The 13,314-nt window shown below is 40.0% G+C and overlaps 1 protein-coding gene across 10 annotated transcripts in view; it reads left to right on the top strand.

The window, feature by feature from the left end:
* The window catches only part of fer (fer (fps/fes related) tyrosine kinase), a 277,908-nt gene that overhangs the window by 62,329 nt on the left and 202,265 nt on the right, over positions 1–13,314 (top strand). For 3 of the 10 annotated variants that reach the window (XR_007247151.2, XR_007247150.2, XM_048526913.2), the window contains exon 1: positions 10,281–10,707. The exons of 2 other annotated variants lie outside the window; for them this stretch is intronic. The gene's annotated coding sequence lies outside the window, so the exon portion shown is untranslated. Of the gene's footprint in view, positions 1–10,278; positions 10,708–10,822; positions 10,933–10,955; positions 11,057–13,314 lie in introns of those variants that run through there. 5 more of the 10 variants (XM_048526918.2, XM_059644702.1, XM_048526915.2 and 2 more) reach the window with 5 other exon arrangements.

Genomic DNA, 13,314 nt, shown 5'->3' with positions numbered 1-13,314 from the left:
TTGTCAGTTAATCAGAAGGCGTGGAGGGTGAACATAAGGATTATGTTGGTGCTGTGCAGAATTTGATCTACCCTCTGGAGAAAAAGCAGCAATGAAGCAGCAGACTAGAGGGAAAGTTTCAGGTTTTCGATAAGCACTGGATGTTATATATCACCAGGTGGAAAAGAGTAGTGATGTTGTGTAGGGAGTGAGGAGTCCCTTTAGAGATGCATTGTGAGGAAAATTTGAGTAAATAGCCACAAAGTTTAATGCAAAGAGGCCGACTCTGCCGACATTGCTGCAGACCTGGTCAATGTGCTATGACTTCATACAAGTGAATGAAAGTCAGTTTCAAATGCCATCCACCAACCCACTCTACCGTCAAACTCAGACAACACGACACTCCATTTGCAATTAGAACGCATGCACAACATTCATATGCTCCCTCATACCACTGTTGCAAGCCTCACACCCACATTTTTGAGCTTCCACACAATTCTACCTTGTCAGCTATGTTAGGGACAAGCAAGTTGCAACACACTCAGTCACAATCTTCCCACTTGCCACAGAGCCATTGAACGTGGTGTTATTCAAGGATAGTAATTCCTGCCTTACATGTCCTTTCAAATTCTACTTCACTGTGATCTGTGAACTACAAGCTGTTCATGCCATGCACCTTCTGCATTACATCCAATCTCTCCAACCTGATTCCAACCCTTTTTCATATCAAGAGTCACCAGCTAGTTAGTCAGTGCACCTTGAAGTCAAAAATAACAGCACACTTGATCTGATACTAGCAGTCACAGCTCAAATATTGCCATTGCATCTCTTTGGAGGCTGAATTGACTCCATTAAGTGGAGAGTCACTTAGCGTATGCAAGCTGCTAAAAAGCGAAGAAAAGATTCCATGGACGGGTGAGTTCACATATTCAGTTGTAAAGCACTCATATGAGGGCTTTGATGGTGCAAAAGTGAACAGGAGAGGCTATTGACTGTGCATGTAAAAATGCTTGTTATTGGCAGACCTGCCACACAACCTGCTATCACTGTCAAAGAACATGGAAGAATCCAGATTCAATTTGGCAAAGGACTTCCGCAGAGTTTGCAGCCCATCAGACACTGTTCCATGGCTGTTCTGGAGATCAGAGATGTGCCCTCTGAATACCCACCATGAGAACTGTCTCCAGTTGAAAATCCGTTTCTTCTTGCTGAGTACAGCTTTTGCTTTTCAGACCTTATGCTCTATCTCCTTGTGTGTAGAAGTCCAAGGATTCTTTTATAATGATATCCCCCATCAGTAGCAGGAAGCTTCCTGCTTGACATTGACAATCCACCCCTTGAAAAGGTCCAGCATCACTCCCTCTGACTAAAATAACTTATGCAAGCTCCATCAGCAACATAACACACATTGCCTTCCCAAATTCAATAGCAGCTGAAGATAGCAAAAATCACCTCACCTGAAAGTCTATGCTGATGTTTTTAAAGAGTGTTAGTGGGAAGTTCTTTGAAGTTACATTCGGATGTACATGTTTAACAGAAAGTAGTACGAGGACCTCAAGATCCAAAATGGCAGGTCAGATGCCAAATCAGAGTTAGGCACTGAATGACATCACAATCCGCACACACTGTGGTGCATATACATATCATTGCTGTGACTAAGATAGCAATGACCGCACCCTATACCAGAAATCTAAGAAACATTTCCCCCATCATTTTATGACTTTTGGGCTCCTGAAAGCTGCAGTGCTCAAGAGTCAAATTTTGTGGTCATATTCTTTTTACTGGATGCTGCATTGGGTGTCTTCATATGTCTTTTTCTGACTAAATGGTCATGTAGTAAATCCTAAAGCATGTCAACAATTATTGGTGAAGCTGATGTGCCTACAATAATGTTTTCTTACAATTCATGGATTATGCCAAATTGACAACTTATCTCTGAGGTTATTTTTGCCTACTTATTTTAACTTAATGGAAATTCTAGTAAACATTAATCTGTACAATCGAATACTTCAGATATGCAGTAAATCTGTAACTGTAACACATAACGCAACCATTTGCCAACTTTGTTTTTCCGAGTGAATAAATGTCTGCAGACTGTGAATTAATGCTTAACAAGTAGCTGATTTCAATCCTTGTGGTCTCAGCCAACATTTGCCACAAATCTTTCTGCTTTTCTCCTTTCCAGTCTCTGAAAAATACTGCTCAATCACACTGCAGAAATAAATTTATTTCTCCAAGATACAGTCACATTCACAGTTCCCATCATATCCACATGAAACACTAAAAATGAAATTCATGACCTAATTTTAAAAGCAGATGCTGTGTTTTCTGTTTTGATACTTTGCCACCAAAACTTCATAAAGTTGACAAAAGGAATAGAAAATTGCAATCCAGAAAATAAATGCAAACAGATAAATTACTCACTGTATATTGTGAGATAGTAGGAACTGCTGATGCTGGAGTCTGATATAATAAGGTGTAGAGCTGGATGAATACAGCAGGCCAGGCAGCATTAGAGGAGCAGGAAAGCTGATGTTTCGGGTCTGGACCCTCAGAACAGTTCAGACCCAAAACGTCAGCTTTCCTACTCCTCTGATGCTGCCTGGCCTGCTGTGTTCATCCAGCTCTACACCTTGTTATCACTGCATATTGTTTAGTTGGTGGCTTTACAGTAATGTCAGTTGAATAGTAATCCAGATTCCAAATAAATGTTCTGGAGTTCGGAGTTTGAATAAAAATGTGGAATAAAGAAAATTATAATGACAAGGATGTAACAACTGTTAATAGTTGTAAAAATCCACTTGGTTCACTAATGTCCTTTAGGAAAGGTAATGTGTCCTTACCTTGTTTCTGTACAGATCCACTGCAATGTGGCTGACATTTAATTGCTGTTTGGGAAAATTCTAGATACACAATTCCCATGAACGAAATTTAAATAAAGGTATTATGTATCTTTCAACAATGTAAACTATCATTTTTACCTCCTTTGTAATTTGAGAAATCACCTAAAATATCCCCAGTGGGAACACTTCTCTGTACATTTACATTTTTTATTATCTCCAAGGATAGTAGACCTTACTTTATTTAAAGGGACTTCTGACAGTAAGAACGCCTGTTGTACCAATAAGATTTTTTTTTTAACTTTCATTCATGGGATGTGGGTATTGCTGGCATAGCCAGCATTTGTTTTTCCTTCCCGAGTTGCACTTGAGAAGTTAGTGATGAGCTGCCTTCTTGACAAGTTGGTGTAGAAAACCACAGTGCTGTTGGGGAGGAAGTTCCAGAATTTTGACCCAGCGACACTGACTGAATGGCAATATATTTCCAAGCCAGGATGGTAAGTGACTTGGAAGGGAACTTGCAGGTGATGGTTTTCCCATGTATCTGTTGCCATTATCCTTCTACATGGGAGTAGTCATGGGTGTAGAAGTTGTTGTCTAAGGAAGCTTGGTGAAATTCTGTATTGCATTTGTAGATGGTAAATGGTACCACTACCAAGTGTTGATGGTGGAGGGTGTGAATATTTGTGGATGTGGTGCTTACCAAGTGGTCTACTTTGTCCTGGATGATGCCAGGCTTCTTGAATGATGTTAGAGATGCACTCATCTAGGAAAGTACGAAATATTTCATCACAGTCCTGACTCGTGCTCTGTAGTTGTACCAATGAGATGAAGATAATGAACTGCATTGTATTGCACAAACCAATTCTTATTTTCTGTTCTTTATATAATTTAAATCAGCTGTTTGGGTTTTTATAATTACACCCAGTTATTTGGCGACTTTCCTCCCATAGTTACAGCAAAACATACAGAAACTTTATAAACGCATTGGTGAACTCAGACCACCTAGCCGCGATGATAAATACACGAAAAGGACTTTTAAAAAACACAATAATAATGTCTGAACAAAGATATCTGCAGACATCATCAGAGATAATGGGAACTGCAGATGCTGGAGATTCCAAGATAATAAAATGTGAGGCTGGATGAACACAGCAGGCCAAGCAGCATCTCAGGAGCACAAAAGCTTTTGTGCTCCTGAGATGCTGCTTGGCCTGCTGTGTTCATCCAGCCTCACATTTTATTATGCAGACATCATCAGATTGTTTTACAGATTAATTGAATGGAAGTAAATAAAATTAATTTAATCTTACCATTATAATTATGCCCAATGTCTTATTAGTTCAATGTACAGAGAAATGAATATGTGTAACACTCTCAGCAGGCCAACTGGGAGAATGACAGAGTCAAGGGAGACAGAGCAGTATACCATGCACTGCTTTTTCTTCAGTGAATTACCGGTCCAAAGTCAAAATGCTTCATATGGCGCTAGGAATTGTGAAAAATCAAACCCATAATCTCTGACCGGGCAAAATACAGTTCCCCTCATTTGGTCATGTGGTTGCATAGTGATCATGTCACTAGTCTAATCATCCAGGCATCCAGGAGCGTGGGTGCAAATCTCACCATCTAAGCTATGAGAAGCTTTTTAAATGTAATTGCTTAATAAATGTGGAAAACTAATGATCAGTAAGAATCGATTGTGGTTTAAAAAAATCTTAGCTCATCATTGTCCTTTAGGGAACAAGATTAGAAAATAAAACTGGACAGTTGGACCAAAGTCAAGCAGAAATGACAACAGTGCGCGTATGTTGAACAAAACTCAATTTGCAGCTGGGGCATTGTGCCAAATTTGGGAGAACTGTTCCAGACAATGAATAAACAACAGCCTGACATTGTCACACTCAACAAATCATACATTATGGACAACACTATCACTATTTCTGAGCATGTCCTGTCCCTTGGTAGGACAGATCTACATAATCTGGCAGCATGGCAATGCTCAAATATATGAACACAGTGACGGAATCGGCTCCAAAATGGCAATCTTGGATATTGGTACAAACCTTTATGTGTATTAATTGTAGCATACATCTGGGAATCCTCATCTAACTGCAATTGTAGGTATGTGTGGCTCATGTCCAACTTTGTGAAAGACAGCAGGACCCTCCTGCCAGCTTGGCATATAAGTCCTCCCTGCGAGGGATTAAGTTTTTATCCAGTTGTGAGAAGCAGTTTTGTTTGTTTAAAATCTCCATAAAGGCGAACTGACTCATTGGGCTTCACATTTGGTATGACCGGCGCTGCCAATTCTTCAAACTGTACTGGTTTGATGATTCCTTTGCTTTCCACACTCCTGATTTCTGCCTCTACTTTTGCAAGTAAGGCAAATGGCACTGGGTGGACCTTGCAGAATTGTGAAATCACTTCCTGGTCAATATGCAATGTTGCCTTGCTTCCTTTGATAGTACCGAGGCCTTCCTGAAAAATATCTGAGTATTAAATTCGGACTTCACTCAGGCAGCCACTTGCATATCAAAAAATGTTGAACCAATCAAGGTGAGCCTTTCTCAACCAATTTTGCGCCATCAGGCTTGGGCCTGAGCTTTTTACTACAACCTGTGGTAACTGAGTCAACTGCTTCTCATACAACTGGAACTGAAGTTATACCCAATCTGTAGGGGTTCCCTGGCATTGGCTCTCAGTCTGACTAAGATCTTAAGTAAACTTAAGGGTTGGAGTCTAGAGTGAATTTTGTTGAAGACTAGTTCTGCAATCATTGACAGAGCTGTGCCAATATCAACATCCATTGCAAGTCAGATATAGGAGGGTTTTGCAGGGTGTGCACTCTCTTGGATACTGGCCTATTGGTTCTCTTACTCCATTTAGGTCTAGTGGGACTCTTGCCATCTCAAGTCTGCATACAGGCAGCAACTGCACTGACTTATCAGACTGGATCCTGAAGAATATGTTAACTGTTTTGCTGTGGTCAAACTTAGAGACCCTCTGATCAGGATATGTCCTGAGTGAGGGTTTGCAAATGCCTTCACTCAAGTGGTGTCTCCCAAGCTCAGTTGGCCTGGTGAGGGTGTCCACTTCCATCAAGACACTCAGTAATTCATATACTTCACTTTCCCCATTTTCCAAAGAGAAAGCCAGTTGTGATGCTTGTATGAAATCCAGTTGGGCTTCAGCTAGGAGACAATTTTACAAGGTTATGTTATTAATCCCACTTTTGTTGCCACTGAAATAAATTCACAGAGGCTGGTATCCTGTCACCAAGTCATTTTTTTATCTACACATGGATAGCGCTTGGTCCTGGTCCAGCTTTCTGTGAGCAGAACCTCTGACACTCCCGTTTATATCGGTCAGCCAGGTTTCCCTGGTTGGACCAGATTAACAGCCCCTCATATTTAATGAGGTCCACCTGGCTGACCCTGTTATAATCACTGCACTCCATCTGCCATGGTAGCTTGGGGGAAGGGGCTAAAAGTTGAGGGAAAGTGTCAGAGGTGGAGGCAATCCAGGAAAATGTGGACCCATCAACAAAATCACCCAGTACCGCATATGTTCAAGATATATAGTTGCAAAACGGGTTTGAATTACTCGTGCAACAACCATGATAACCCCCAGTTAAATCTTCCAGCTTTGTGTATGTGTGATAGAAATGAATCAGTTGTGACATCATTAGCCTCTTTGTGACCTCGTCACAGCTCAAATTTCCACATTACTTCAGATTTTCACTGATGTTTGATATATTATTCTGTCTTTTGCTTAAGTTTTTACATGGATGCGGATATCACAGGATGGGCCAGCATTTATTGCCCATCCCTAATTGCCTTCCAATGGGTAAGGTTGAGCTGCCTTCATAAAAACAACTGCAGTCCTAGGAGTGTAGGGCTTTTGAAAGGAGTTTCCAGAATTTTCACTCAGTGACAGTGAAAAAACAGGATATAGTTTCAGGGTAGGATGGTGTGTGTCTTCGAGAGGAACATGCTCATGGTGGTGGTCCCATACAACTGCCCTTGTTCTATTAGTTTGTTGAGGTTGCAGATTTGGAAGGTGCTTTTAAAGGAATGTTTCTGCAGTGCATCTTGTAGGGGCACTGGTTTAGCTTAATTGGCTGGATGGTTTGCAAAAGTGTGATGCCAACAGCATGGTTCAATTCCTATCACTGGTTGAGGTTATCACAAAAGACTCTCCTTCTCAATCTCTCCCTTCACCTGAGGTATGGTGGTCCTCAGGTTAAATCACCATCAGTAATCTCTCTCTTTAATGAGAAAGCAGCACTATGTTCTGGTAAGACTATGGCAACTTGACTTGACTTGCATCTTGTAGATGTTAAATAGATCATAGATCATAGAATCTCTACAGTGTGGGAAGAGACCCTTCAACTCAACAAGTCCACAACAACCATCAGGGCTTCCCACCCAGATCCATCGCCCCACAACCCACTTAATCCACATATTCCTGAGCACTATGGGCAATTTAGCATGGCCAATCCACCTAGCCTGAACATCTTTGGACTGTCACTCTTTGTCAGTCATGAATTGAGTTCATGTTGTAGGTGAATAATATGGTGCTTTGTCCTGAATCGTGTTGCATTTTGTGAGTGCAAGTGGAAATTCTTCCATCACACTCTTGAATTTTGTTGATGGTCAGTGGTTTTTTATGATAATCAATTGTGGCTTTGTGGTCATTAGACTCCGAATTCCATTTTTTACCTTAAATTCAAATTCCAGTATCTGCCATTGCACGGTTTCAATTTTTGTCCCCAAACATGACCTTGGTTTTTGAATTAATAGTCTCAGAATAATAGCACTAGGCCATTACCTTCCAGTGACCTTGCTGGAACCCAAATTAGGTGGAAGTGAGCAGGTTATTCCTTTGCAAGTACCGCTTGTAGCACTGTCAATGTCCCCTTTCATCACTTTGCTGCTGATTTAGAGCTGACTCATAAGATGGTCATTGGTTGGGTTGTATTTGTTGTATTTTCTGTGCACAGCGTTTAACTGGGCAGTTTTCCACATTGTTGGATCAATGTCAATGTTGTACCCATTAATAGTTTAGTAGAATTTTAGCTATTTACACTAATTCCATTAGAAACAGCCTGCCAATTTGAAAATGCGTGTTGAGCTCCACTGTTTGTTTCCTGTCCATGAACTAATCCCTCTACAATGTTAATAAATTACCCCAAACACACAATCCTTCATCTTATACATTACCTCTGTTGGTCGCATTTCATTGATTGCCTTTTGCAAATCCAAATATCAGACTATATTAACCTTTCTATTCTGGAAAACTGTCATTTCTGGATTTCAGGTATTTTTGGGTTATGGAATTATACTGGAATATCAAATCACAAGTATGTGAATTGTAAAGCACCACTGATTTAAAAAAAAACATTGTGGTAAATATTATAAATTGTTTTATGCATCCAAATGCAATATCATTTATATCTTCATATTTCTTCCTCATGACATAAACAGTTGAGACAAGTGCATCTCATACTTCAAACAAAATATTCACTGGTGCATCATTTTCTAGCTTTTTTATGATTTACGTCTTTTCAAATTTTCTTAGTACAACTTATTATATCTTATTTAAATGCCATGGCAAGAGCTTAAGAACCAAACCATACCCAGAAATGCTTTTGTCTGATCAAAAGCACTGTTGTGAAAAGGAGAGAGCCTAATAAAGATAAAAAGGTGGTGGGAGAGTTTGAATGAGAAATTAACAGGGATAGAAATAGCAAAATAAATTGATGGATAGACAGGAGAAAGAGAGCGAGTGACTTACTACAGAGAGGCAGGGCAAGAAATCATATGGCTCTGCAGCCATACATTACATTTTCCCACACTATACATGCCCTATATAAGGCAGACTAATGCACTCCAATTTGTTGCAGTACTTGAACAATTGTCAAAAGATTTCTGGCCAACTGATATTTCAAGACTTTGGCAGGAGAGGTAGTGTGATTAGGGTCACAGGAAAAAAACCTCTTGTCTAACAATTTCCATTTCATAAATCATGTTGACTATGATTTTCTAAACCTTTTGTTGGAAGGTAAAGAAGATTTTGGAGTTTTCTTGTCAACTAATATCAGACTAGCTTGACTGTAACTTCTATGCTTTCTCTCCCTTCTTCCTTCAAAATCATGGAAGCATAGATAATAGGAACAAGAGTAAGCCATTCAGTCCTTCAAAGAGGCATAGAAAATAGGAGCTTATCCATTTTATGCCTGAAGATGCATGTTTTACTTAACTCCTACTTTCAGTCAACAATCACATGACACCAGGTTACAGTCCAACAGGTTTATTTGAAATCACAAGCTTTCAGAGCACCACTTCATCAGATGCAGAGGCAGGAGAGCACACAAACACAGAGGTTATAGGCAGAGAGATCAAAGGATCATACTACACTTACAAGGTGTGAGTGGAGTGAGCAAACCTAAATTGGCTGACTGACTGCCTCCTGTTGAATCTTTAATCATTCATACATTCCTGCATTCTAGAAATTGCATAAGCAGGATGTGGAGAAATCTGTTAGTGTCAATTGATTCAGATTCAAATTCCAGAATTCTGTTTCAAGATAATTAAAGGCTCCATCAGTGTCTGCCTAACTTTCCAAACTTTAAACAGGCAGAATGGTAAGAATATACAATAGGTGACATCTCAGCTCAGACACTGAATTACACATGCTTGTGTGCACACACACGCACATACACATGCAAACCTATGGGGTGAATAATTTCATCCAAGATGTTTGCTAATTTTCAGATACATTCCATTTTGTTCAAAAAACATTTGTAATCACAGTCAGTCAGTGTGGCATTTTATAAATTCCTGCCTTTGGAACAAAACCAACCTGATTCCAAGTGAAAAGTCTTCAGTTAGACTCTGACAAGCCCTCACACCTATAATTCAGTGTCTGACCTGAGATGTCGCCTTTTGTATATCTTATCACTGTCTGTTTGAAGTTTGGGCAGTTAGGCAGACACTGATGAAATCTTTAATTATCTCAGGGCAGTGACTTGAAAGAGATCTGGAATTTGTATCTTAATCATGTGATTTTTGACTTTATCCACCCCAGTCCAACACCAGCATCTCCACATCATTCTACTTTCAGGTAATAATCTTTCTTTTTTTAACCAAACCAGAGGTCATTGCATAGTGCATCTCACATCCCCAATACCAATTCAACGCCAATGCAAACTTGAGGATCAATTAATTGTTCACCAATTAGGGAGCCGCGCAGAAGGATCTAGGCCTAAAACGTCAGCTTTTGTGCTCCTGAGATGCTGCTTGGCCTGCTGTGTTCATCCAGCTTCACACTTTGTTATCGAGGCTAAACTTGTCCTCGTTCTCTGACGTCATGAATGTCTGACATCTTAACACGCATGCGTAACGCAAACGCAATGCACACTCACTCCCACGATATCAACTCCTGGGAGTGGCACAGCTCCAACGCAGTAAACCTTGGGAGTGTTACCCGTCACTTTTTTGTCTTTCATTTTTAAAAACAGCAGCTTCAATTACGTTGATGTCTTCCAAAAGATTGAATAAAATTGCTCGTGATGGAGACACCTGACCTAGAACGTCTACAACCCAGCAGTTTTCACGCTCAGGCGTTCGTCGGCACTGGTGAAGTAGCGCATGCTCCGTACAAGAGGTCCAGCTGGAACCCTAGCCGTCATCTCCCAGCAGCCTTTGTGAATGCCGCGCCTGCGTACTGCTGCTTGGGAACGGCAGCTTTCGACGAGGGAGTGTTGAAAGTTAAAAAGTGTCCCAGGTGAAAGATTGGTCAATGTTTCCGGCTCGGGGTCACAACACCGGTTAGTCAGTGATCCCGGAGTGCAATTTCTCTCCCTGGCTCAGTTATTGATGAGGTAGGCAAACCTTGCTCATTACGCGGACGACAAACCAGCCCGGCTGATCAGCCCGAGGGATCGCCCTCTCAGTCCTCATTCCAGCGGGGCGATCCTGGCGCGCCGACCGCCAGTGAGCCAACGTAACGGTGATCAGGGACCGTATAATGATAACTGTCTGTCTACTGCCTGGCCCATCCTGTCAGTCCTGGGTTGTGCTTCGGTACCTCAGTTATTTGGCTGACAGTTAGTGATTGTTGTTTCTTTATCCGTCGTAACATCCCACAACTTCACGTCTGCCTTTTCTAACATTGTTTCGATGCAGTGGAGAATCTTAGATTAGTCGTACAGCTGATTTTCTTGAAGACGTGTAAGCAGGTGCCAATTTTGCGAAGTGCATCAGTTTTTTTTAAGATAAAATCTCCCCTTATTTAATATCGTAATTGTGTTTGTTGTTTACAAGTTAGTCAATATATTGTGCATTGTTTTTGTAACCGTGAAAACGTTGGTTGCATCGTGCTTTTGTCGATTTTTAATAAGTCTTAATGATATGTTATCGATTTTTTTACGATTTAATCGAGCTTTACGAGTAGTCGCATTTACTTTGCCGATAGGTCTTCAATAGAGTATTTTATAGTAGGTTAGGTATAATACCTTGGAATTGTTGCAGATTCAAATTGTAAAGAAAAGGTAGGAATTTCGAGCCAAAACATTACCACCTCCCTCAGTTGAAGTACGCGAGACTGAAATGTCAGTTTTGTACAAACTTGAAAGAACATGCGAAAGTACAGAAACTAATACATATACGGCTTATTTTTTCCAAAATACGACAGCTTTGTCCATAGTTTCTTATTTTAAAATTGCTTGTTGATTATAACAAACGAATTATGCAGAGGATGCGATGGATGTGGTTCTTATCATCCTTTATTGTGGCTCATTGGCTGTGCTGACTGAATTGTTCATAAATTTAACTATGCAGCACGATTGTATTAAATGAAGGAATAAGAATAGAATTGATCACTTCGAAATGGTTAGTAAAATAAATCAGCATGTCCTTGTCCAATTATTCACCATTCTTTGTGTTCTTACACTGCAAGTATTTTGTTCCATCAACTTTTGGATTACTGAAACTTTCTCTATAGCAACAAAAGAATTGTTTGTATGACTTTTTAACATACAAAAAGCACGTCAAGACAAGTAAATGAGTGGATGTTGTGTCAAAAGAAAAGTTAGTGGACGGAACAAAAACAGAAGTTCTGAAGAAAGGCCATTGGCCTGAAAATGTTAACTCTGTTTTCTCTCCGTAGATGCTACCAGACCGCCTGAGTTTTTTGAGCAGTTTTTGTTTGTTTGCTTTTCTGATTTCCAGCATCTGCAAGTCTTTGGTTGTTCAGTCCAGTTGTTTGGAGGGTTTGCTTAAAAGCTTGATCTAAGGGACAGGATTTATGAGGGAATAGTGAAAGGAGGGAATTCCAGCTGAGGCCTCTATGGATGGCAACAATTACCAATGCTGGGTGATTGAAGTTGTGGAGGGACAAATGGCAGAGTCTGAAAATTGCAGGTTTTGATATGGGTTTGTAGATTTGAGCAAGGTTATAGGGTTCAGGAGGCTGTGAAGGAATAGAAGATGTTGACAAGCTTTATTGCTGTCATTTGAGGATTATTTTCTATTAGCAAGTGGAAAACGAAACATAAATTGGTGAGATTATTAGGATATGATTGTCGATTGGGAATTTGCCATTTCTTTTTGCCATTGTACAAATTTTTAGCTTGGTTGATGTGGGAAATATTCTAGCTACCGATGTTTTCATATACATAGGTATGCTGATTGATGTTGGTTGGATGCTTTTTGCAAGTTTATCTTGTGATTTGCATATTTTATTTCTTTTTGTGGCCATATTTTACATTTGTTTTGTCAAGACATGAACCAATATTTGCATCCTACATGTTTATATCTTCACTATCTTTGATCAGTGATTCCAAAATGTGAATTTTCCAAATAGCATGTTAATGATTTGAAGACTTCAAGAACTTGTGTTGCTGTGCATCTAATTATTACGGTTAGGGTTCTTTCTGTAAGAATATTGGAAATTACAGCACAGAAGATGTCACTTGAATACTGATGCCTTTACGCTGCCTCAGATTGATGCTGTCATCTCTAATGTCCTTTCCCAGGTCTTTTTTCATTCCCTTTATCAGAGCACTGTTTAACTCCCTGAAAATACTCATGTTCAATTTCACTTTCCTCCTGATAATGGTTTTTTGACATCCTTTTTTTTTTCTCCACTTGTAAATTTGTTTACTCTCTGACCACTAAGCAAATTAGTATACTGATATTATCTGTACAAATATCTTAGGGATTTGAGTGCAGCACGGCAAGGTGGTAGATGTGAGAAACCATGTTGGAGATGAAAGATCACAAGTTACTTTTTGGGGGAGTGATTTATTGAAGCTCGAGGAAGTCAAAGAATGAGGAAGGCTGAAGCTGTGAAAGGAATTAAATATAGTGACGAGAGTTGATATCGATACCAGTTCTCAATGCTTTTGTCGTTTACTAAGAATAAGGTTTTTGAGGGATCGAGCATTGATATGCATTGTCAACTTCGAATGAGCTAACCTTCTTTGAGG

This window comes from Stegostoma tigrinum, chromosome 3 (genome assembly GCF_030684315.1).
Source record: "Stegostoma tigrinum isolate sSteTig4 chromosome 3, sSteTig4.hap1, whole genome shotgun sequence".
Lineage (NCBI taxonomy): Eukaryota > Metazoa > Chordata > Chondrichthyes > Orectolobiformes > Stegostomatidae > Stegostoma > Stegostoma tigrinum.
The sequence above is the reverse complement of the archived record's forward strand: the minus strand, read 5'-3'. Positions and strand labels throughout refer to the sequence as shown.